The 27,404-nt window shown below is 35.2% G+C and overlaps 1 long non-coding RNA gene across 3 annotated transcripts in view; it reads left to right on the top strand.

Annotated features, from left to right (window-relative positions):
* LOC110401720 overlaps positions 8,882-27,404 on the top strand; it is a 56,314-nt gene continuing 37,791 nt past the window's right edge. For all 3 annotated transcript variants that reach the window (XR_002440556.1, XR_002440557.1, XR_002440555.1), the window contains exon 1: positions 8,882-9,243. This is a non-coding gene — a long non-coding RNA (uncharacterized LOC110401720). The remainder of the gene's footprint in view (positions 9,244-27,404) is intronic.

The raw sequence follows: 27,404 nt of genomic DNA, 5'->3' as shown, positions 1-27,404 counted from the left end.
GCATCCTGGCTTGTATCAGAAACAGTGTTGCCAGTAGGAGTAGGGAAGTCATTGTCCCTCTGTACTCAGCCCTGGTGAGGCCCCACCTTGAGTACTGCGTCCAGTTTCGGGCCCCTCACTGCAAGAAAGACATTGAGGCCCTGGAGCGTGTTCAGAGGAGGGCGACAAAGCTGGTGAGGGGTCTGGAGCACAGGCCTTATGAGGAGTGGCTGAGGGAGCTGAGATTGTTCAGCCTGGAGAAGAGGAGGCTCAGGGGAGACCTTATCGCTCTCTATAACTACCTGAAGGGAGGTTGTAGTGAGCTGGGGGTCGGCCTCTTCTCTCTTGTAACTAGTGACAGGATGAGGGGGAATGGCCTCAAGCTGCATGAGGGGAGATTTAGGCTGGACATTAGGAAGTACTACTTTTCTGAAAGAGTGGTCAGGCGCTGGAATGGGCTGCCCAGAGAGGTGGTTGAGTCACCGTCCCTGGAGGTGTTCAGAAAGCATTTAGATATAACATTGAGAGACATGGTTTAGTGGGGTTATTGGTGGTAGGTGGATGGTTGGACTGGATGATCTTGTAGGTCTTTTCCAACCTAGCTAATTCTATGATTCTATGATATCAAACAATCTTGGAAGGAAATAGTTCAGTTTAGGATAAGGCGATATTTCATTTTGGGGTAATTCAGACACATAAATTTGTCAAGTCTCATGCATAATTTCAGTTTTGATTAAAATATGTGTTTCTTTAAAAGCAAGAACCACAAGAACAAGATGGGGAATTTCCAGCCAGATACACATTTGTTATTTCAACTGTTTGGAATATGTGTTGAAGAATACAGCCAACTGATATGTACTGAGATATCTGGAACTTCTAGAATGTGATCACATCAGTTTCTCCATTTTGTCTTTCTTTGTTTACACTTGATTGACAATGTTTTTTGAAACTGGAGGAGTGAAGTAATGTAACCTTAAGAAAACATGGTAGCAAATGCAAGAAATAGCAGCATGAATCAATTGTGCATTGTGCATCCACAAAAATCTGGACATGAGCCAGCAGTATGCACTTGTAGCCCTGAAGGCCAGCTTTATCCTGGGCTGCATCAAAAGATGGGTGGCTAGAATTTAGGCTAGATGTTAGGGATAAATTTTTTTACTCGGAGGATGGTGAGGCACTGGAACATTTGTCCAAAGAAGTTGTGAATGCCCCATCCTGGAGACATTCAAGGCCAGGTTGGATGGGGCCCTGGGCAGTCTGGTTTAGTGAGTGGCAACCCTGTCCACAGCAAATGTCCTTAGTTTTAAATTAGACAGACATTGATTACAAGGAAACCACCTACTGAAAGAGAATCCCAGAGATGCTGGAATGAATTCAAAAGAGCTAGCAGTCAGAGGAAACAAAGTAAACTACAACTGGGAACCTGTTGAACAGCAGATAATAAGAACAGCAGGAGATGGAAAACATATAAGGAGAAAAGTTTAAAAAGAATTTGAGGATTAAAAGGCACAGGTGCTTGCATACTTCCTTTGATTTTACTTTCATTTTAGTCTAATTCTTGTCAGGTTCTATAAAGAATTAAAAGGGCAGGTCATGTTTTCATTTCTATGCATTTTAATAATAAAAATAGTTCTGCTGTAGATTATTTTATTCAGCAGCACTTTAGATACTGCAGTAATAAACAATATTATGACTCTTTTGTCATGTCTTATCTTTACAGACCATCTGACAGACAATACCTAGTAGGATTGAGTAATATTGTTTTAAATAAACATTACGGTAAAAAATATTCTGAGGGACTCTAAATTAGGATGCAACAAAATTGAATGCAGACATTATTGCATGGTATTTCAAGGGATTTGGATATTTTATGTTATTTATACCAGTAAGATCATCTGGTAGTCATTTGATTAGAAACAGACATCTGAAGTTTGGATTTTCTCAGCATAAACAATTGCATTTAATTTCAATTGCATTTAATCTCAATTCAACTGTCATCTTAAGTGTCATTGTCTAACTCACATTTTACAGAACTGGAGATCGTTTGAATGTCTATACCTTGTCTGAAATGATTCAATTCTCAGAAGTCTGTGTAAATAGTTATTCATTTTCACAACAAAAGTTTTTGCAAAACTGAAACAGGTCAGCAAGTCTCTTTTTCTTTTATCCATATATTCTCCATCCACTCTTTCATAATAACTGTCAGAGATCTCTAGTAAAGAGATAAAGAAGGTTCTTAGTCTCCTTTATTTTACAAATTCAATTATAACCAAAGCTTCAGCAAAAAACAGGCAACTCTTTGTCCACTTAAAAACACAACCAGGATTTCTCAAATGGTGGTGAAAGGAAGTTTAGAGCAGTCAGTATAGAGCTACAGGTTTACGTATTCTTGCTGTAAATAAATGCTAGCATCTTCTTTAATTAAATTCACCTCATCTTTGTGTATTCTAGTTTTTCATTACTTCATAGATCTGTCTTGGTATTAACAGACCTGGTACTCATGGCTTGCCAACATTACTGCTTGCCTAATCCTATTCTGAAATTTCCATCTAGGTTTTCCACTCTGTCTGCAATCTCTGGCAATTATTTTCAATGACTATTCAATATGACTCTTAATTTCTTCTTAATGTACATTTGTTTATTTCACATTATCTCCATTCAAGCAGTTACTGACCAAAGAATCAGGCCAAGCTAGCACGGTACCATTACTATCTTTAGTATTTATTTTGGATTGTCTTTTGATATGGGTCCCATTAGAAATAAGGAGTATGAAGAATCATGAAAACAAATGGCAGATATCTGGAGTTCTGAATGAAGCTGTCAAAAAGTTGAAGATGTCTGCAATTTCAGGAGTTTAGAAGATAATCAAGACACTAAAAAAGGCCTTAATGACAACTGTTGGCATGGCTGAAAGCTGGTTTCCCTACAAAGAGTGGTGATAGTAGTAGCATGATGTGATATTTTAATACAGGAATCATAGTAGTACCAGTGCCTCCTGGTAGAGCATTTCCTGCAAAAATACTCCTGGTTTCATCACATAGAAGTGGTGCACCTTACACCAAGTCTGAAATAAAGATGTAACGATGGCAAAAGTGAGCCAATTTTTGAGAGGCTGTGGGGAAATTTCTGATATTCTCTTTGTTTTATCTTTGCTCATCTTCTCTGTGACAACCAACACATGTAAACTCTCTGAATGTTAATTTGAAAGAAAGCTCTGTGGAATGAACAAAGTTGTTCAGAGGGGTAAAGATGAGAGCCACCTTCAAGGACATGAAGAAAAGCCATACATGTCTAAGTATCTTAGAAATAAAACAGCAAATGAGGTTCAGTGTAGAGTGATACACAGGTGAGAACCAATTCGTCTAAAAAGTAGAGGGATCTGAGTTCATTACTTCACCACATAAACAAGATCTTGGGATTATGATGCACATTTTGATGAGAATACAATCTTCATACCTGGTTGTGGACCAAAAGACGACTCAAATGTTTGGAAATTTTAGAATCATAGAATCATAGAATTAGCTAGGTTGGAAAAGACCTACAAGATCATCCAGTCCAACCATCCACCTACCACCAATAACCCCACTAAACCATGTCTCTCAACGCTATATCTGAATGCTTTTTGAACACCTCCAGGGACGGTGACTCAACCACCTCTCTGGGCAGCCCATTCCAGCACCTGACCTCTCTTTCAGAAAAGTAGAAAATTAGGAAGCATAAGATAGAAAGAAAATAACTAAAGACTATACATCTATCTCTCTATTATGTTCTCAGTCGTACCTTCATTGCTGGATTAGGAAACAGCTGTTTCTCAGTCCTTTTGGTTTCTTTTCACAGGTCTGCTGAACAGTTTCACTGTCCTGTCCCAGAGGAAAGACTAGAAAGAATTCTCCTGAGGCTCCACTAAACCTCTTAATTTTTCCCATCTACATTTCTTTTTTATGCTTCATACCTCACATGTACCTCATGGTTAGACTAGATGATCTTAATGCTCTTTTCCAACTTCAGTGATTCTATGATTCTATACACTGCCTCTCTTCTTCCGTAAGTACACAAATTAATTTCTTTAAGGTCTGTACACGAGACTGTTATGCACCCTGAGAACTCTCATTCATTTTTGTATCTGGCAGTCAGGAGCATGAGCCATCAAAAAGACATTTCTGCACATTCTCTGATATGTGCTCTTTTACTGAAAAGAAAAATTATTAATGTAAGCAGATGGAGAAGTATTTATTTATTTGAAATGAATACATTTCTGTATTTTGATCCCTACTTATACTAAAGTAAATAGGGCCCAGTGAATATTGTTGAAGAACAAGCTATTCTGCTGATTTTTAACTATTTGCCTAGAAGGTATTTCAGACTGACATCTCCGTCTGTGATGATGATTGATTGATTTTACTGGCAGTAAGAATGGATGTTTTCAATATGGATTGTTTATTTCTCCAAAAAGAAAGATTATTAATTAGCTTTGGCTTCCTAGAAAATTGTCACAGTAGTCTGAAATGCATACCTGTAGACTTCTGTAAATTATTTCCTTGAAAAGGTGAACTAAATGAAGTGGAAGGGCAAATGTTGCCAGATGTATCTGAAAGTGCAAGTTTTAAATTTGAATTTATCTAATGCTTAAACTAAGTCTTCTCAATAGCACTGTTCATGTACTTGCATACAAGAAATTATCAACTCTTAAGTGAACTGATCAATGCTTTTTCTAGACTGGCTATATTGCTGAACTGTGATGTCTGTATGAATCTGTTCTGGGGAACAAATTCTTTAAAACTTATTATATGCTCATGCTTATTCTTTCTGCAGCCAACAAAACCACAAAAAGAACTCTGAAATAATTCCACAGAAGACATTTTCAATATTGTTTCATTGCCTGTGATATTTTCATATTGTCCTTTGTAACAGTCCCTCATTAGAAGGTGAATACTTCAATATTAAAAAAGTAAACAAACACCACCACACAATCTTGTACAAGTTATTTTTAATATAAAAGACTAACTCAATTATTGAAACACTAGTAGCAGTTAGTTTGATAGAAGGGTAAATCTGCTTCCATGCAGAGTAAGCAATTGCTAGCTCTAATTATTTTTTCTTTTTCCTCAGGCATATCATTGGATTCTTACATGGATTCTTACTAACTTGAGAGAGAGACCATACCTTTCTTATGAAGGTAAAAAATTACACTGCAAGTCGTTATAAAATGAGTACGAGAATCATAGAATGGCTTGGGTTGAAAGGGACCTTGAAGATCATCCAGTTCCAATGCCCCTGTCGTACGCAGGGTTGCCAACCGCTAGATCAAGCTTCCCAATGCTCCATCCAATCTGGCCTTGAATGCCTCCAGGGATGGGCAGCCACAGTTTCTCTAGGCAGCTTTTGCCAGCACCTCACCACTCTCTGGTTAAAGAATTTCCACCTAAGTCTCCACTTTTTTTTTTATTGAAAACTGTTTGCCTTTGTCCTGTAAAAAGTTTGTATTATAAAAGCTCCCTTTGAGTACCGAAAGGCTGCAATTAATCCAGCCTTCTGATCATTCCTGTGGCTGTCCTCTGGACCCACTCCAATAGCTCTATGTCATTTTTGTGCTAGAGGCCCCAGAACGGGATGCAGCAATCCAGATGGGGCCTCACAAGGGCAGAGTAGAGGTGGAAAATCACCTCGCTCACTCTGCAATGTATCATTAAAAAACAGTTTGTTTTGTTCATGATGAATATAAGTAAGATTTCCTGAACATACTTTTCATTGTATTTCAAACTGAATGAGCCTGACTTTCAACAAAACATTTTACCTCTCCACCAATCACTATTACTAGTGGACAACTGCCACTAGACCGTTCAGATTGTCCTTATGATCCTGTGTTCCTAGCTAAATGTATCTTGATAGCTCCAGGCTAGGTCTTAAAAGAGGGTTCACTATGGACACAGAATCCATTCTGAATCTGAATATTTCTGGCAGAAAGTTATCTCCTAGGCACTGGTAAATTTAGGGTGGGATTCATTTTGGCATTCATCGGGTTACTGTAAAACAGATGCACTCAGTTGGGAAACTTCCGAACAGACAACTGTCAATCAAGAAGGAAATCATGATGCTTTTTTTTCTTTGCCAGGAATGCTTGCTGGAGAGACATGAAGAGTAGTCAGATTAGTAAGAAAATAAAACAGGATTATGCAGAGAAGGAGATCTATTTATTTTTTGATTGTGCATTGTAAAATAGCAACAGACCTGGTCATAATCTACTTTCTATTTTTTACTTTTATTTAAATTACGATTTCAAGTTTCACATGTATTCATGGTGTCAAGTTATGATAACATATATGAAAGATAGTATTAGATTTTTTAATATTAAGTGTTGCAATTTGGAAGACAAATGAGTGAAATTCTGAAGAGGAAACTTGAATTTTTTTCTATTTTGTATGCACACTTCTTTATAGAAGCAGTAAGAATTCCAGCATTAAATTCATCCTGTTCTAACGATGAAAAAAAAACTTCAAGAATATTTCTTGTAAAATAAATACTGTCAGAGGAAATTACTTGATGAGAGAATAGGTGGCAGCTACAAAACATAATATTCAAAAACAAGAATACCTGAAAAATTATACAATATTATGAATTCGTGGCAGACTAGACTAGTGACACACCCAACTCAGAAAAAAGTAATTCTATAGTTATACCAAGTTAGATTTTTTCTGTGACTTTGAACTATTTTTAAAGGCAGACCTAATTAGAAATACAGTTTCAATGGAGAAAAAAATACACAGGTAACCTAACAGTAGGGCGCAAGAATAGCTTTCTAAGAATGCAGACTGGCTTCTGTATTCTGTCTCAGTTGTGTTGATTACTTTTCCTTTTCCTTTCATTTGTGGACAAATCATAACTAGCAATTTGAAACAATCTCTTAACAAAACAACATAAAGTCCTTTGCACATCTTCATTTTTATGTTTTTTTTTAATTATGAAAACTACTTACAAATATTAATTAAAATGATTCCCCACAGTTAAATGCATCAACAAACTTGTGTGCGTCTTTAATTTTAACCTAAATGTCACAACAGATGCTGCTCTTCCAGTCTCAATAGGGAGCAGATTCCACAATCAGGGAGTATAATTACAGAAAGCTCTAGCTCCTGCTGTCTCAAAGTTATACTTAGGGGACGCTAAATAGTCTGCCAGTCTCAGTCTTCAATGGCTGACTGAGGCCTTTGGTAATAAAAGATCAGTCAAGAGTACATTATAATACTTCACAAAATGTTAACAGCTTTGTAGAATTTATAATCTAGTGAGACATATGCCAGTTTTGTACACTGCTTAACAGTTAAAAACAAATACAGTAAGATTACTATATAGTAGAAGTTCGTGGCAGGAAGAGTGTCTATTTGCCATCACAAAAATATGGTAATATATTGAACATAAAGCATTAGTTGACAAGCAATGAATATCTGGTGGTATTTTGCTGACCATGTTTGCTGGACACCGATCATACCTGGGAAGAGTCTTCAGTAAAAACAGTATGTCATGTAATATTTTTTTTCATGAGTGATATAATTTTTTTATAAATGGAAAAATACAGAGGGGGGGCTGTAATGAAGTGGGGTGTTGTTTTTATGTTTGTTCTTGATTTTGCTTTGCATTAGATTTCTTCAGAATAAGCTAAATCATACAAAAATTAAAGCATATGGGGAAGAATTAGTCATAAAATGAATTAGGGGGAAAAAAAATCACTTTTTTCTGATAGAAAATCTGAGGTTTTCTTCTCTTGCTGCACACAAATTATTGCCATGCAGTAGTTAGTTACCACATCTCATCTACCAGCAATTCATAAAATATACTCATGTTTGAAATAAATAGATAGAAAGATAGATAAAAATTAAAATAGTCCTCCAGGAAAATATAAAATGTTGAAAAATTCTATGTTTTAGTGTAATCACCTCCTCTCTATAACCTTACATTCATTATTCTTTTTCATAAGAATGAATAATTTTCAGTTGTAAACTTAATTTGTCCAGAATGCGTGGTAAATCCTGGAATTAAAATAACACACATTTACCTAATTGGCAATCAGATGAAAGGCATGCACAAAGCAGAAATTGGGGGAGAAAAACTTCTGGATGAGCATGCTTCATCCAGAACCACGATCATTTCTTTTAACTTAGGTAGTCTCCTTTTCATCTAAGTTAGAGCATTTTTATCTCATTTGTTCCAGAGAAAGAGCAGATCATTGAGCAAGCATACTACTCTTGATTTAGATATTCATGCCAGACTCTGGCATGAGTGGAGATTAAAATTGGGACCAGCTCACTTCAACACAAGTAATTTTCACATCTCAATCCTAGATCATATTAGGTTGTAAACTAAATCTCTCAGGAAACAAGTTTCTTTGTTGCCTTCTGCAGAGGATCACAAATCTTCCGTGAACCAGCTAGTACCAGTTTCCAGGTGAAAGCACAGTATCTAAAACAAGACAGATCACTGCTCCAAGTCACTGCATCAGCTGTGATCCTTGTGATCCAAGCAGCAGCTTGGAGGTTGTGTTTGCAAACCAGAGTTCTCTGTGCTTACACAAAATCTGATTATTATTTTCATTTGTAGTTGAACTGGTCAAATCTGAAGAAAATTGAAAGATTTCATTTTTTTTTCCTACTAAAAAGCTGCTGAAGGTAATACTTTGTGATTTGTTGGTAGGTTTTGATTGTTTTACATATAAAATTACTTCAATAGCCATTATTTACTGAGTAAATTTTAAGATTTCTTAACATTTATTAATATTGGTCTAATTATATTCCATTTGGGTGCACTACACCAATTCTTCAACTAATTAATTTTATTTGTTGTAAGATTTTCTGACTTAAATCAGAGAATAGCACAGTACTAATATCACTATCAGCCCCTGAGGATCCCCTCCACTCCTTCCAGAGGCCAGGACAATAGGTCAGTCCCTGCCCCAGACAGGTTACAGTGGGGACATGCTCCAGCTCCCTACACTTCTGCCCTGTCCAGCCATGGGCTTGTTGAGACAGGCCCAACTGTGGGATCATGTGTCAGCCTACCCTCAGCCTGACTCTGTCCCTAGGGAGGTGCATTGTACCTGAAGACGGTGCAGCCCCTGTGGCTGCTAGTTTCCTGGCTGGGACAGTGGGAACAGCTTTTGATTCTGAAAAGCCCCGGTCCAGCTGTCCTGTGTGGAGCCCCTGAAGGCTCCTCAAACCCAGCCCAAGGAAAGCCACCAGCTTTTGCAGCTTCCTGAGAGGCAGGTCCATCACAGTAAGTATATAAGACTGTAGCTCCTCATTTTTACTTTTATAGTCTCGGTTCCTGCCACTTTGAAAAAACAATACGAATGCTTATGCTGTCACAGCGTCATAATAATCTTGAATACTTTTTGTATGGAACCTATTGATCTGTTTTCCTGTGTTAACTGTGGATATCCTCAACAACATCTAAAAGAAGTAATTCAAAGAAACATTAAAAGTACACAAATATAAATTAATGAATGAAATCTGCAAATACAATAATATAATAACCTCTTAAAGAAACCTCCATAGGTATTGTAAGGGAAGAGAGCGGGAAAGATGGGTGGGTAGAAGGAGAGATTACTGGAGAACTGGTAAATAGTAAAAGAATCAATGAAATCAGGAGATACAGATACTAGCATTTCAGAATATATTTGGCTTTATTTTCAGCCAATAAACTTTATATCCTTAGAAGTATAACATACGCATGAATACCATTGCATTTGTTGATTTCTGTACATAGATACATTGCTAAAAGAAAAAATCTTCTGAGACCCACATTGACTTAACACCACAGATATAAGTTACACCAGCTCACAGGATTGCAGAGTCTCCCCAGTCTGGAGTTTAGAACACACAGAAGCTGCATCCAGGATCCCAAGGGAAAAAAAAATGTAGCACATTCATTCCCTAATAAGAAATGGGCCAGTAGTTTTGAATATAGATATGAAAAGGTAGGAGTATATTTGTTAAGCATATAATAGCCTTTTGTTTAAAATATTTTCTCAGGTTTTATCACTTCATACTCTTCACGTGCGCTAAACATTCTTCCCAATCATTGTCAGAGCAGGAATAGAGGAACACATTACTTTCCAGGATGCTGTGTGTTTCTCATTTTATGTTTGAACCTGTAATGTGGAAAGTATATTTTCTAATTTGATTGTATGTTATCCTCTCATTGCACAAAAATTTCACAAAGGAGCATGAGAACAGTGAAATACAGAAAAATCTCCTGTGAAACTTTCCCCTCTCCTTGAAAATCCTTGTGAATTCTGAAAAACACGTAACTCATTTACAAAAAATTTTACATTCTTCTGGGAATTCTCCCTGGTGAAAGATCACTACAGAAGTGGGGCTAAATATTTAGCTGAGGAAAAAAGATATTATGGCAGTTCATTAACTGAGAATATTTTCTAGATGCACTCAACTGATGAAACCTGTCCCCGAGATTGCCTTCAAAAATAAGCTGCTGAAACCAATAAACCTCACTGGCAGACCAACAAATATAATAGTACTGTTACTTTTACCTGTGTATCACTATTTTAAACACACAAAAACGCCTAGAGGTTTTCTAGGTAATGAGTCTCACATGCAGCCAGAAACCAGATGAAATATATTTTCAAAAAAAAATCAACAGTGTGACACCTTAGCTATTGTAACTGTATACCTCTGGATAAAGTAAAAATCCATTGAAATTCACTGATTTTGAGATATTGATCTACCAGGGTGAAAAATTACCAGTTATCGAATTACCTCACACTTTTAAGAGTCTAGAATATCTGGGAATAAACCTTTTCTACTTTGAATGGTAAAGTTTAACTTAAAAAAATAAATTAACCACATAGAAATATGGAAATTTGTCTGGCTGGTAATACTTTCCAACAGATACTGTTTAGTCCATTCTAAATTATTTTCAACAATTGTATCTAGAAGTGTGGAAACAATCAGAGTCACTGGAAACAGATTGTGGTTACTAACGAACATTTGTTTCAAAAAAGGTAGATCACTCTTGAATCCATGGAAGAGAATCACTCAGAAATATTAGGTAAAAATCATATAACTGAAAAATCATTCTTGTCCGAAGTCTCACTGCTGATTTTTAACATTTTCCAGTTCGGTTTAATTTTCATAGGTTTAGGACTCTGTTCACTGCATTCAGCTGTATCAGTTACCAAATGTAAAAGTGCCGTACTATTCATTGTACATAACCAGCCTACTCTCTAGTCTCCTAAAACTGTTTCTTGTGAACATGGGTTTTTAATTTTCCTTTTTTTTTTTTTCCCTTTTGTCCATATATACCCAGGAGAATCTTATGCTGTTTCTCCTGCTGGCATCTATTTTCTACTTAAGCCCATTTACTATTCACATAACTGTTCATATCTCTAAACCAGTTGAGAGTAAGAAAAATGAGACATATGACAGAGAGGTACATTGAAAAATAGTCACACTCTAGAATAGTTATTTCAGGTTTTAAACCATAAAGAAGAAAAATGCTTTGGTAACAGAAGAATTCAAAATAATATGAGCAGCAGGATATGAAGAACCTCATGAGGCTTTTTGTTCATCAAGTATGACAGATCTCCTGCTGGGAGTGGAGGAGCAGCCTGAAGTCATGGTCATTGTTCAGACAGCAGGCTAATGACAGATATGTTCATATACTTGAACAAGCATTGACCTCTGGAAGAAGACTGTGAAAAAAAAATAAAAAAAAGATATGTATGCAAAAATATTTGTCCTAAGTGGAAAGAAACATGAAGTGAATGAAGTATAGCAGTTTTTGCAAGGAAAAGAAAAAGTACACGGTTGGTTCCTGGGATAAGGAGATCCCCAAGGAGACAGTCAAAAATAATATTTTTCTGAGTCCAGTGGTCTTTAACATCATGAACACACTTGAAATGTCTTGGGTGTTTGGGACTGGTCATGACTGGCTTGGTACCCAGAGGTACTTTTGAGATACTTGTGTTGTTGGGAGAGAAAAGAGAAGACAAGGAGGAAACAGTGATGAGACAATGCAGTGTTCAGTCTGACCAAAATACTGTTCAGTATGAGACAGTATGAGACAGTTACTTTTGAGAAGCATGTGAAAGAAATGATATAAAATAGTAACTGGTGAAAGCGTGGCTTAGTCTGGAAGATTATAGCTATCAAGTTTACTTTAATATAGTATTTAAAACAAAACAAAACAAAAGTGTTTTTTTCTCCGTTGCTTATGAAATGAAGCTTGGATATTAAAAAAACAAAAATAACAACAACAAAAGCATTCCTAGCAAGATGTCATATGTGTTTTAGATGCCCCCATATTTTGTTTGCCTTCAAAACTGTGTTTAGATCTCAACTCTGGAACTGTAGCCTTTCTAGCTGTGCTACTGGGCTGTTTTCATTCATTATTGTTCACTCTGTTGTATTATGTTTGATGACAGAACTTCAGCTACCCTGGTAACAAAAACAGTATACTTTTTTTTTTTTTTTCTTTTTTTTTCCATGAGGCTCCACTTTCTGGTATGAATCAACTGCTTCCTCTCTCCTAATGTAAAAAAATAATTGAAGTATATAGTTGGTGATTAAATATTATGACCAAACATGTATAGTGAAATTTTGTGTTTCACACAGAAGTTTCATAAAGAGAATTAATAAAGACTCCTAAAAGATGATTCATCATATAACATTGGGTTCAGATTTGAGAATAAATTAAGTAGTGCATTGTGACTATGGGAGGCTTTCAATTTGATGAGCTATTTTTAATTAGCTTTGCTTCATGCAAAAGGAGGTTATTTCTAACAAATAAGCATAGCAGATTTTACCTCTCCGAGAAGTGGGGCTTGATACTGACTTTCTGATAAATCTTTTCACTGAAATAGGACTGTAGTGCTCAGGAAACTATACGTCTTTGTGGATGACTATCGTATCTGCAATTTTCAGAAAATTCCCAAATACCATGTGAATATTTTATAATGATGTTTAGCACTGAGCACCCAAGCCAACCTTATAAATGACTCTTCTGTATAATTAGCACATTAGTCACTCTGTAAGATTGAGTCTGATGAATTATTCAAAGAAGTTCTGCAAGCTGCTCGTTGAGGGCTCTCTGTGAGGGCACTTTAAAACTCTCCTGTTAAACTTTGAAGTAATAAGCAGCGAAGTAACACAGTTGAAAGAAGAGCAACACTAACATTTTACTGCCATATGAAGAGCATTTAGAAGGGAAAAAGAGGGTATGTGTGGGAAAGGAAAACTAAGACAAAAAAAAATTCTCAAAGCCCTTAAAAAAAGATTTATGAAGACACAGAAGCCATCTTCTTTGTAACCTTCAGAAGAACACAATAAAGGTTTTTAGAAAATCACTGGATGAAGATATATTATGTAGCTAAATGGGTGAACTCTTTTATTGTCAATAATTTTATTAACACAATTAAGAGACGATTTTGATTTTTCAAAAATGTTGAATGTTTAATAACAACTTTTAGTTTGTGAGTTGCTTGTAGCGTTTTTTTGATAGTTCTACCTCCCTTTAGTTATCAGCATTTGAGTAACTGAGAAGCTGGTCAAATCAGACAGATGATATTCTATGCTTAGTTTTTGATTGATTGTTGGCAACTGGCAAAAAGAGGGTGAGTGGGATAAAGTCACTGATTTAGGAACAGTGACATATGGATGTGTAGTAAGGAATTAAAGGGGCATTCTAAATTCTTTCTCAACTTGTCTTTTTAATTCTTTCTTTCTGAACTACTTGGTTAGCCTGTAACTGCTAAAAAACCTGTGCTATTAAAATAGGCTTAAGAGAAACACAATATTCACTTCGAATGAATAGCAACCACCAATCTACAGATCATACATATATATTAATTGAATATATGACATGGGGTTTCTACTGAGGTCTTTCTCTTGTAGGTTACCTCTAGTGGCATTTCAAATGCGGGCCATTACCTCAAACATTCTCACTCATATGATCTGATTTTTGGGTGGTCCTGTGTGGAGCCAGGAGCTGGACTAGATGATCCTTACAAGTCACTTCCAGCTTGGGATATTCCATGATTCTGTGATTCAACTTTGTTAAGCATCACCCTAGGCACCTGCACTGTACAGAAAACTACAACTAGGTGAGCACAGTAGTAGTAAAGCCATTAGCCATTTAAAGCCAATGGCAAGGGTTTGCTTTGTTGCTGTCAGCCCAAACATGTAAAAAATAGTAGTGAAGCTGGAGAATGGGGAAGACCCAGGCTGTAGTAAAAACACATCTTAGTCACACAATTGTCCCAAATAGGAGGTATATTAAAAAAAAAAAAAAAAAAAAAAAAAAGAAAGAATGGCATTATAGTTTGGTGATAGGGTGATAGAAAGATATGCTATGGTTTTAGTTGCAGTGGTTTCAGGAATGCAGAAAAATGATGCCATCTATTTCTTCAGAGTACAAAAATGAGCTTGATTTTTGTGATGATATTGTTCCATTTTGTCACTGTCTATACATCTGTTGCTGTGTATCAGGTTTCTAATCTTAGTTTCTTCAGGAATACGTAACTTTATTATACAGTCACCGATACTTTCTATGACTGAGATTATATGTGAAACCATATCTTGAGTGTCCAGTTCAGACACTCCAGTACAAGAGAAACATGGTCCACAGACTATACCTGAAGAGAGGATGTCAAGAAGACAGAGCCATGCTCTTTTCATTGGTGTCCTGTAATAGAACAAGAGGCAGTGGATGCCAACTGATATACAGGAGATTCTGTCTGAGCATAAGAGGAAACACCTTCTTCACTGGGATTTTGGCTGAACATGTTGCTCAGAGATGCTGGGAAATCTGCGTCCTTGAAAATCCCCGACTATCTCTTTGAGATTTCCCAACAAGCTGTTTGAGCTACCGATGAAATTAGTGCATTCTATTAATGTAACTCCTTTTTTATATGCTTTTTAAAAAATAAACTTTATGGCAGATGCATTTCTGCATTTCCCTCTCCAGTTCTTCAGAAAAGAGAAAAAATGAGAAATCCCCACAGGCGACTATTGTATAATAGAGCAGAAATTTCAAAGTCTGGGGCCAGACTTCAGCTTAGTAGAATGTTTATGCAAAGTTCCAATTTGGTTTGTGTGGTCATGACTCCCTCTAGTGATGTCTATACAGTCTACCATAATCTCATTCCAACTGGTTTTTTAAATTAATGCCGCATGCTTTTCGTAGCTAGTGAACTCCATAATGGCTGTAAACCATGCTTTATATATAAATTTTAACTCCAGAGGATGTTAATTCATAGTGGATCAGATCTGATGATATTTTACATGCTAGAAAATATTCAAAAAATTCAAAATGAACTGAAGGAAAAGAAGAAGGAAATAATTTCAAAATTCCTATAAAATATTCTAACATGCAAGTTCATTGCAAATAACTGGTAGAGTAGTAGTAGAAATAAAATACCAGAATAAGCAGAATATCAGTTGGAGAGCTGAGTTCAATTTAACTTTAATGTTAGGCAATGTTCAAACACTGAAAACTTCTGTAAATCCCTGTTCTGATCATAAATGTCCTGTACTTTTATGGATGGATGGATGTTTTTTCTGTGAATCTGACTTTCTGCTGTCTAGTGAAGCACAGCTATAGCTACTTTGTATGTTGTATTCCAACATACTGCGGTATTCCAGTAAATAGTATCCCGCAAGCCAATTTACAGCCCCAGGGAAAGAAGAATATGCAATTAATTCCTTTATCCTCGACTCTTCATACTAGATGCGTGACCCTTAATTGCACTCACAGTATCTTATTCAGAATGAATAGATAAACCCTAAAACACAGATGTATCAACAGAATAACACAACATTTCAAGAGCTTTGTTGGTGAAATGAAATGCAATTGTATTTATCTTTCCACAAAAATACCGTGTACTGGAGTAAGGTCCCTTTGTCAGTTTAGCTTCAATTTCAGTATTGTATGAAAACAATAACAATGCTTTCCATAATCTCAGTTGTAAGACTTAATTTTTTATTAATCAGTACCAAATTTAAATAGAAGTCTAAAGCAACCAAATACTCTCCAGTGAATTACGGTACCATACCCCCGAGTGATACTTCAGGACAAAGAAAACCAACATCCACTGAGAGCAATATTATAAATATGGACAGTAGATATGTGATTAATATTAGAATATTACATAGTTTTATTGTTCCTGCCCCGCATGTTTTCTTATCTCCACCTTGAGGATAGTATTGGACACACTAAACCTGCTTAATGGATGATCAGTATTCTCTCAGCTCTAAAACAGAATGAGTCACAAGGACCTTTTTCAGGTGAGATGCATTCCATATTCTCTAGAGTCCAAGCTTATGAAATGGGAGCACTATGAAGTCAAATATTCAGTACTCAATAAGTAATGCAAAATTTCTCTTTAGAAAATGACTTCAGGTTTCTTTAGAAAGATGTCGGTATACCTGAAAAACAGAACCCAGTAAGTTAAAGTTCACCTGAGGTAACCTACTAGATATGCTGAACCGAATTTATGGTTGAATTCCACCTGAATTTCCACAGAGATGAGATGTCAATTCAGAAAGGACAGAACAGGGTAATTACGTTTGTAATTTATTCTGATTTTGATGGTTCACTTCTTACATACAGTCTTACCTTGCTGTTCACCTTAAGTTACTGTTGGGATTAAATGGGTAACGTTCAAACTTTTTTTGAGAGTGAAGTACACAGAAGCTACTGAACAATAAGGCTCTGCATGTATCCAAGAAAAGATTCCAAAAGCATGAGTAACAAGATGAAGACACTGAAAATCTATGATGCATTCTAACCTGTAATGCTTCTAGTAGGTTATGTTTTTCTGGGCAAGTTTCTTTTATAAATCTGCATTAATGGGAGGACAATGAAGAGCAACACAGTAATTCAGTGAGTTCTGTCTTTCAATCAAAGTTTTAAAAGGAGCATAAATTCTCCTCCTATCTTCTAATTGAAATCATGTCCTCAATTCCTTCTGCTAAATTTTTAATTTTGAATTCATATGTTTAAGTACAGAAGATGATAGTGTTTTTGTTGTGATTTTATATTTACTTTTATTTAATTTTTAGATTAACTATGATGTTGTTGGATAGTACAATTATCTATGACATTAGCAATAAATCAACTAATCAGGTCTCTTTTTTTATCAGAAAAGAAAAAAGTCTGCATACTTAATACAATTCTTCCATTAAAAGGGAAGAATTTTTTGTATTGACAGAAAATATTTTTCTCTGATGCCAGGAATTGGTCAGTTGCATGTAACCATTCAACCGTTAGTCTCATGGACCAATAAAACTTTTGTATTAAATAATATATATATTTGTTGTGAACTTACTTAAACAGAAGGAAAAAAGTGTCTGATTCTTGTATCAATATCAGACCTTCCAAGCCAGCTATATATTTCCTGTTATGGACTTTTATCTTACATGTACTATGTATATATGACACAAATCTCTATAATCTTCCTCTCTCAACTTTACCGTAATGGAAACAGGGAAGACATGCATTGTTTTTACTGCTTATTATAAGAAAGACAGAAATACAGTTCTAGTGCCCTGCCTGTAATCTTTGATTTGTCCATAACAGTATTTCTCAAGGATGAGGAACTATTTTGACAAGAGCTGAAACTTAGAACTGTTTGTTGTTGTTGTTGTTTTTGGTGGTGGTGGTGGTGTTTTTTTTTCAAATTAATCAGTCCAGAGAAAGGTAAGATGCGCTTTCTAAAAATACATGATTGAAAGTGACTGAGTATAAACATTAAGGAAAGTGATTTAATCAAAGGAAATGCCACATGATTCACATGAAACACAATCTATTTTTAAAGAAAATAAATGAATACAATTCTATAAAGCCGTAAAGAGGTACATAGAGACTTCAAAATTTGAAGTCTCTGCTCTGTGTATGTGTACTAAACACAGTGGAAAGGTAGTTTATGCTTCTTCCAGTGGTGTTACAGTCATAAAATTAAGCCATTCTCAGGGTTTATATTGACGTTAGTTGACTTAGATCCAAGTAGGTAACTACGTAGGTCGGTCCGAAAGTAATGCCTCCTATTTATTTCCATGGAAACTACAGCAGATACAAAAACCAAAATGACCCAGTTTAACCGAGCAAATTCTCAATGGCAAACACACTATTTTCCAACACAGTCACCACCATTAGTTATGCATTTTCACCAGCCACGTGCAAAAGCCTGCATGCCTCCTATTTTATTACATTGGCCCATGTTGTTAGAGACAGATGTTGGTGCTATGACAGCAGAGGTTGTACCTTCCCACCAATATTTCCTTACATTTTGTTGCTGTGCAACAGATGGTAGAAGAGGGCAGTCTGACAAAATGGTGTCTGACATTGAAGTACATATGAAGCAAAGGTGTGTAACTGAATGCCTCCATGCAGAAAAAATTGCACACGTTGACACTCATCAGTGCTTACTGAAAGTTTCTGGAGACTAAACAGTGGATGTGAGCACAGTGAGGCAGGTATTTGTGTGTTTCAGCAGTGGTGACAGAGAAGAGAAATACAAGCCTTATTCTGGACACCATGCACATTTTTGCAAGTGCATTATGCAGGCTCTTGTTCATCACTGGCAAAAATACATACTAATGGTGGTGACTATATTGAAAAATAGTGTTTTTTTACCTGAGAATTTGCTCTGTCAAATAAGGTCATTGTGTTATTTCTACCTGTTGTAGTTTTCATGGAAATAAAAAGGAGGCATTACTTTTGGAGAGACCTACATATTTCATCTTGCTGTATCTTATGGCTAGCAGCCAGTAATGGTGTGTAATGTTAAATACTGGTGTGATTGAGTTCTACAGACCTGATACCTTTTCTACCGTCAAGAAACAACAAGATGTTTAGCACTAGACAAACATACAGCTTCTCTACAGGATTCAGTTTTCTTCACAATAAGGTGCTTTACAGCAAAAGGTTGTAGGCATTTGAAGATGTCAGTAAAATTTATATAAAAGACAGAATAAAGAAATGACCTTGATTGTTTCCTTTGTGGGAAAAAATTAGCATACTTCTGATTGTATGTCATGCACTGAGCTGCAATTAGGTAATAATATAAAACAGATCTTGCAGTTTTTAGTGCATATCTTATGGAGATGAAGATAACTCATTTTTTCCTTGCAAACTTGCAGACATCAGTGAGAGACAGAAGTCCAGGTTACAGTAAATCTTCCTGATTTAAAGTCTAAATAATAAGAAACAAGACAAGTTATAGCACTTCAATTAAATCATTTTATAAAATACAGATACAAGACGGGACAGTTAGTTTTGTGACTTTTAGCTGGGCAACACATCCATATTTCTGCTATATTACCAGAAAAAAATTAAATCAATTTTGTATTTTTTTAATGAATTATATAGAGGGCATATAAAGTAGCTGACTGACATCTGTGAACTGCTGAGGTTAGGGAGGAGGGGGATGGTTTGTGTGTGGGCAGTTGAACAGTATTCAACTCTCTCACTAATCTACTGATTTCATAGCACCATATTTCATTTTTACTGAGTTGCTGTAGAATTTCTATTACCATGGGCTTCTGTGGCCATTTTTATCATCTCAGTGCCCTCTTGGTTACACACTTTGTGTTTTAAATACATAATTTTTGCTGCATCTGTAACTTCAGATCATTCATTCATTATCGGTAATTCCATCGATCTTATCAGGATAATTCTGTTCACTGATCAAGTCACTTATTTTTATTCCCCTTAATTCTGTATTAAGATTTTAATTCAGAGATCTTTTTTTTCTGTACTTGATCACTGCAAATGCACTTTTTTTTTCCCATTCTTCTTTTTTTTTTATCATAACACAAAAATATTGACTTTATTCTCTCTTTCTTGTTACACAGTTCCTGCTAGTTTACTGAATTACAAACAGAAGATGTGTTTTTAGCAGGTGTTGTGTATGCCTTTGCATGAATGATTATTGTTAGTCTGTTGATTGCTTATGTAGCTTACTAAATATTTGCAAATTATTGATGAAAGAAAGTTGTGTTATGAAAACCTCATATACATGCAACAGTGTGGGAACTGCACTTGTCATTTTTCTATTGAATTGGATCATTCCCTAGTTCATACATAAACATTTCCCTGAAGACTGTCCAGGCTTTCCCTAGTGTTATAAATGATCTTTCCTCACCACTTTAGAGATGTCAAACCATCAGGATGTAAGAGCACACAGGCCACTTATCTTCCTTCTGATGTTCTTGTCCTAGAATATGACCATAACTATTCTCTTTTTAAAAAAGACTCAAATACAGATGAATTCCTTAGATCTGATGCTGAGAAATTTCCTTCTAACTGCTTATACACCAAAGGTTTGCTAATATAAGTCACTTTTTGTTCAAAGAGCTAAAAATTCTGAGCAGTGAAAAGCACTGTCTCCAAGTCATGTGATTTTCTTAATATTCATTAAATAATTACAAGATAACATAATTGAGATAAAATAATGTAATTGGCTACTTTCACATCTATTAGATACTTCTCTTTTCCGAAACACACATAAGAATGCAGGGACCAGCCAAAGTGGTTTAAGGAGTTCAGAGAAATGATCAGGAAAAACTGGATAATGTACATTTTCCCCAGCATATTCCATTAAGCTGTACATTAAAATATGGAAAACCATGTGTGTTTATTTGGTATTTTTACAGCTTTTTTTTTTCACTGTGAACACCCTTTTAATGGTTTGGTAATCTGGAAAATGAGGATCGAGAAGGTAGAAAGGGAACTTAGGAGTCATGTAAAATTTTCCATGATTTATCCAGTATAAGATTGCTAGGGAACAATTTAAGTAATACTACAAACTAATATAATTTCAGATGACCGAATATATTCTATTCAGTTGACTCTTCCAAAGGGTGTATGGCTGATTTGTGTCCTGTACATATCTATCCTGTACAATGTGACTAAATGTGCTAAGGCTTCTAAAATGGCACTAGATGCCTGTTTTCATATAGTAAATAGTTCTGTAGGGGCCATATAATTTCTGCCCTTTTCAAGAAGAATTTTTGCTCCATTTGTTTCCCACTTTCTTCTCATAAAAAGAGGTATATTATATCTTTACACACCATGTCAAAAATAAGGAAATAAATAAATCTTAAAGATAATTTGGAAATGCTTAATCCTTTTCTTATATTCTTTACTTTTATTTGATTTGGAACTTTACAAATAATACTGCTAGAAAGACTTTATTTTTGATTTTTAACTTGACCAAAACCAAGGTAGTCAAGGAATTAAGGGAATTCTGTTCCTGTTATTTTTCAAACCTGGCTTTGTGACCAAGGAGTTGGAATTTGAACAAGTACAAAATTCTCAGTAACTCTGTTAATGAATTCTTGGTGAATTTCTAGAATTTTTTACAACAACTTTGATGTCTTCTTTAGTGATCTCTTTCAAACAAGTTAACTTTTCTGCTATGCTGTCATGGTTTTATGATTTTTCGGTTATTGGTATTCCGCATCATAACATCATGTAGTGTATGTACCTGGTTCTCAGAAGAGAAGGACTACTACATTCCCCATGGTACTTTGCTCCTCTGTTACCATTTCCGGCCAGAGGGAAAAGATAAAAACTTGCAGATCACGAGACCTCACCCTTTCTTTCCACCCGTCTCTTGTCCTGGCAGCAGCACCTTGCTCCCCAGCCATCTTACCGTTGGTAGTAGAGTAAGGCCTACCTTGATTTTGGGATATTCTCTCTTGCTGTATTGGATTTATCAGCTTAAATTGTAATTATATTATAGTGTGTTGTTTTGCATTCTTATACCTTATTTAGTAAATTAGTTTGTTTCTCCTCAGATTGTTGCCACTGTTTTTGCTTTCAGACCCATCTCCTTACCCTTTTTTTCACTTATCGCTTTTCCTGGGGCATGGGTCCGTGGATCCCCTGTCCCCTTCGTCACGGAACCGGGCCGAATGCCCGTAAACTGTTGACATATGCATACAAAATGGCAAAAAGAAAAAAAAAAGGAATAAGGACTGTGTACCATATGCTTCCCTAATACTGACCTCTCTTTCTTTTTTTCATAGAGAAACAAGTCTTTTCACCACTTTTTTAAATAGTTCCTGAGAATGGTAGATATATTGATTTACATTTCATCTCCTTAAAAGGTAGATGTTGTATCTCCTTGGCTGTAGGATTACTTAAATATGCATCTTGTATATTAGTATCGTCTCTCAATAGGACATTCAAATTTCAGTTAAAATATGTTTTTTTGGTAATTTTTGAATGCAATTGATAAACCAACCCATTCAGCTCTGAGATGACTGTATTTAAATGCATCCCGCCAGATCAATATATTTTGCTGGCAAAGCTGGATATTTGATAACCCAGGGAGCTGAAAGATTATGGTTCTTTGAAATTAATATTTGTCTCATTTTATAGCACAGATTTTTAAAATATACAATTCAATATACAGAATTTCAGGAGAAAAACATATGGTTGTAGTAGAAAAATGAACATTTTCAGAAGTGAGTTCTGTCTTAGGGGCACATTTTACATCTGTTATCTTTATTTTCTCTTCCATTCTGCAAAAGTAAAAGTGATCTTAGTTGTTTGAATTTGTGCTGGAGGTGAAAAATAAAGAACCAGAACTTTCACTCAACCTGTCATATTCCCCTGAGAGAGGAAAAAAAGGAGAAATCAATCATTGCTCACTTTAAAAATCTTGAAGTTCTGACATTGTAGTACTCAACTCATGTGTGCATAAATGCACATTATAATCTAAACATACCTTAAATGGAAGGCAATTCTGTACTGATGCTTTCTTCTCAGTTCATGAACCTATCAAAGAGATTTTTTTGAGATCTAATTCGTTTTGATGAGCAGTGGTGAATCAAAGTCCTTTCAGGGTCCTGGTGTCACTAGTAAATGACAGTATTAGTGTTGAAATATGAGAAAATTTGTGAGTTGGACTCAAGGAAAACTCTTTTCTGCATACTTTGTTCATCCAGAAACTCTGTATGTCTGTGGAGTTATAAATATCTTCCAAATTCTACAGCAGTTCTTGAGAAGAGTAATTTTTTTTTCTCCCAAGTTCTGTGAACCTCTACATAAACATAATTGAATTAGTCTACATCAAGCAGCTATCAATGGTAAAAACAATACATTAAGAAAAATCACCTAAAAATAATGTTTTTCAACCAGCTGTTAAATCAGGTAATGTATTTGTTTTATTGCACATTTGCATAATAGGGCAAACTAGAAACTCTCTGTAACAGATGTGCTGGTGGCAGGGAGATTTGATTACTGGCTTCTATTATTAATCACTGCACAAATTTTAAATGATTTGTTTCTATGGTTTGATCAGTTTACATCAGAGTACTTGCATTTATGCACAAAATGTGGAGATAAAACATCTGTTCGCACCTTTACTAGCAGCACTGATTTCTTAATAGGGCTGAAGCTTTGTGTTTAGCAAGACACAAGAGACCGACAACATTTAAAAAATAGTTTCCACTGTTTCTGAGACTAATCCATAGGTGACCATGTTGATAGCAATATTTATACAGTGCTTATTTTGACTTGAAAAAAGAGGAAAAACAGTTCTGAATTTTCAAAACATTCTCAAAGCCTTGGCCAATAGAAATAGATACATTTCTAGGATGGCACTTTTTTTTTTTTTTTTTTTTTTTTTTTTACATGAGCAGTTGTTGAGATGGCTTGGGAGACAATTATATTTTCATCACTGATGATTTCATATTTTGTATTGAGTTTCTTCTAACTTAGATATTTACTTTTTTTAAAGTTCTAGCTATAGTTTGCATCAATATTTTGACTATATTGACACATTAAAATTCACATCAAAATGAAAAAATATACACAAATTGCATGTTTTTCAGTCACTCTCAGTTAAATATAACTGTATTACAGGAGTGTTTCAGCGACAAGTTAGAATCACATACACAGTACTTTCTGAAGTAAATGAAGGCTATAATAACTCCTGAGGAGACAAAGGCAAAAACATAACCAAAACACAACCTATGAACTGTATTATCTGTGTACCTTAGAATATTTAAGGAAAGCCCTGTAATCATAGAATAATAGATAAGAATCATAGAATGGTATCTGGCTTTCTTTTTAAGGGTCAGATGTAATTGTTTTCTTCATACACTAAACTTATTGGCTTGACTTACACTGCTGTCTATTTTCTTGGTGTAGGTGAAATCCTAGATGGTGTAAATCCTAGCTGACATAAAGATGCTGCATCCTTTCTGCCATCAAAGGACAGAATTCGTTAGTTCATGTTCAGAAAGAAACATGCCTGAAGTACATCACTGTCATATAGTTTCTAGAAAATAGAATCAGGGCATAGCTAGGTTTCTAATTCCATAGAACTTCTAGATCAAAGACAAGGTACAGCTATCTTCTCACATTCTTGGGTGCTGTAGGAAGCCCTAGGCTGCACACTATTTCTACTGCTTACTACTTAGGTGCTCTGCTGCACTTGCTTCTGGGTGGCTTCTGAAGGTCTGTTACCTCACAACCAGCACAGAAGATGCTACTGAAACCTAAAGGTTAAATTATTTTGCACTAACTGGCTACGTTTGAAATGTATTATATACAATCAGGGAAAAGTTAAAATGCTTCAAACCTAATGGCTGAAAATATCAAAACAGGTGTCTCTTCTGTCATACTGATGATTCTCATACATTGATGAGATCTCAGAAAGGGACTTAGCATTTTTTTCCAAGAAATCAATGGATTCAATCAATATTTTGGGGTTCTATATAGTCAGGTACAATGATAAATAGGAAGGTTAAGGAGTGAAATTCTTGTTTCAGAGTACAGGATTTCAAATATCTTGCAAGATTAACATTTTAGAAGACTACAGAAGTTTTATAATATCATGCCTGAAAAAAAGAATATTTTCCATTCCCTATTAATTTTAACAAATATTTTGGCCTGATTATGAATGTTTACTTGTAATTTAGAAATGTTGCATTTCATATGCTTGCCCATAGACTTAGTTTCATACATACTCACCTGCTGAGAAATATTAAAATAATTTTCTCTTTTTAATTTTTATAATTGAAATGGTTGCTTTTTACAGTAAGTTTGAGGTGTAGTTCTCAATTCTAAGTGTAATTACTCCTTAAGTGTGCATTTCTTTCATAATGATTTGTAAAGCAGTTTTGTTGGACATAAAATATAAATAAACTCCCAATTTCCCCAAAAGTCTTTTGAAGCTCCGTGATAATAGATAGCAAAGTACACACATATCTTTCTGGGAAAAAAAAAAAAAGGAAAAAACAAACTAATCAACCGATGAAAAGATATACTATAGCAGACGGAAATGCAAGAAAAGGCTTATAAGTCAGTGTTGTGAGTGGTTGAGTGATGCCAGTGTGAGCTAAAGGACAAGAAGGAAAAAATATCTAAAAGTAAGAGGGTAATACAATTCAGGCAAAAAACTTCTCTCTATTAAAAATACACAACCATCTCCAAAGTCATTAGCACAGTTGCCTGAGGGATCTGCCAAGGAGCCAGATGTCACTCCTCCATAACTTTGCATCTTATGACTGTCATTTAATCTGAAGGAGGAAGCATTGTGTCAGGTGCAACAATTATGAAGCCTATCCTCAACTGGATTTTCAGTTTGTTTTATCAAAACATAAAATGTGATTTTACAAGGCCACCTACAATGATCTCGGCATTTTGGAGAGCATTTTGCAGTCAGGTTTTAAGCTCATAAAAGGTGAGTATGATCATTTGATTTGGTCTCCCACATAACACAGGCCACCTTCATTGAAGAGAAGGTTTATTATTAGCTATAAAACCATGTCTATTTTTTAATAAATTCAGTTTAGAGAGAAGAATGATTGTGGTGTTTGATGCAATTAAATGAATTGTTTTGTTTTTGTTGCTGTTGTTTTCTAAGAAAGAATGGCAGTAATGGCACCAAGAAGAAAAAAATCTAAAAATATGTTGTTAGGATTTCTCAGGGAAACTGATTCATAGGGAAACTATTAGTTTACTACTGAAGAATAAGTGTAAACATAGGATTTCAATGGAGGCGTTAAACTAATACGACCTGAAATGTGGGAGAGATCTCTTTGAGTGAAATGCTTACGAAATATCAGAAAGATGTCATACGCATGTAAATGAAGCAATTTCTATGTCTTCATGGCCAAAATACAAAACAGCAACAGCAACAACAGGATATGATAAAACTAAAAGCTTTATCTAGAAGAAAGAAATGCGAAAAGATAACAGTTTATATCACGAAGAATGCTGTTGCTAGCTGAAGCCAAGGATTTATGTTCTCTGCTCTTCTACTGATGAGTCTTTTAACTATAAAATAAGGTTAGGGTTAGGGATTTGTGCTTAGAACTTATACCTATCTGCTTTGCTTATTGATTGATGCCATACAGCAACTGATATAAGAAGACATCAGGTATTGATTGGCATCAGGTACTTCTGTGACTCCTTTTAATGGTGATATATATCTTCCAGTTATAGTTAAAGTTAAGACAAGGGCAAGGAGACAAGAAGAGGGCAAGTAGTGTTTAAAGCCAAGGGCTTTTTTTCTTTTTCCATGAGTTGGTCTTCAGGGTTCAAGCTGGGAAAAACATAAATCCAAATCTTTTAAAACACTAAAAAATTGAATATTCAAGGAATTGTAAAATTAGAGGGATTTCTGCAAGAATCAAATTTAACATTTAATATGTACTTTGAATTATACGTAAATTGTTTCCTAATGTAACAATTTTGAAGAATATGACTTTTTGATAGTAAATAGTTTTCTTTTTGCAAAATAATCAATTAGATGCTACCATTCAAAGCATAGCAACAGTATACACTGGTAGATATCATGTTTTCATTTCTGATTATTTTTCAGCATCATGATACAGATTTGAAACAGACATGGCAACTACAAAAATTTTAAAATGGTCTCTGTTTGCTTGGATTTTGAGTTTATATTCTTTTAGCACAAAACCAGTTAATCAGGTTTCATTTAAGGAAAGCAAGACAGTGCCCAAATTCTGCTAATTCACAATAGTTCTTGGATGGTAAAAAACATTTGTGCCTTTTAAAATCCCACTCTACATCATAATTATAAAATAACTATATTATTTTTTCCTTCTTGCATTTCTGAAGCGATTTAACCAAAAATTTCAATAAATTTGCTTTTTTTTTGTCTTCTGCAAATTGATGAATTTTTTATTTGCACTTTTCAGTTAGCTTTATTCATTTTTGTCTGAAGCAGTTATTTCTCAGGATGAAAGTACAGAAGTAATTCTTTTGGTGTTAGAAACTGAAATCTGTGGTTAGTTCTTATAGAATTAAAATAATTTGGTGAGAAAAGAGAGAATAGGGAGAAATGGAGGAATGGGAAGAAGAAGGAATCATTTCCAGTTGCACATTTTAAAATAAGAAATATATTGCTGATTCATAAATAACCCCATGTTTCA

This window comes from Numida meleagris, chromosome 6 (genome assembly GCF_002078875.1).
Source record: "Numida meleagris isolate 19003 breed g44 Domestic line chromosome 6, NumMel1.0, whole genome shotgun sequence".
NCBI classification, from domain to species: Eukaryota; Metazoa; Chordata; class Aves; order Galliformes; family Numididae; genus Numida; species Numida meleagris.
The sequence above is the reverse complement of the archived record's forward strand: the minus strand, read 5'-3'. Positions and strand labels throughout refer to the sequence as shown.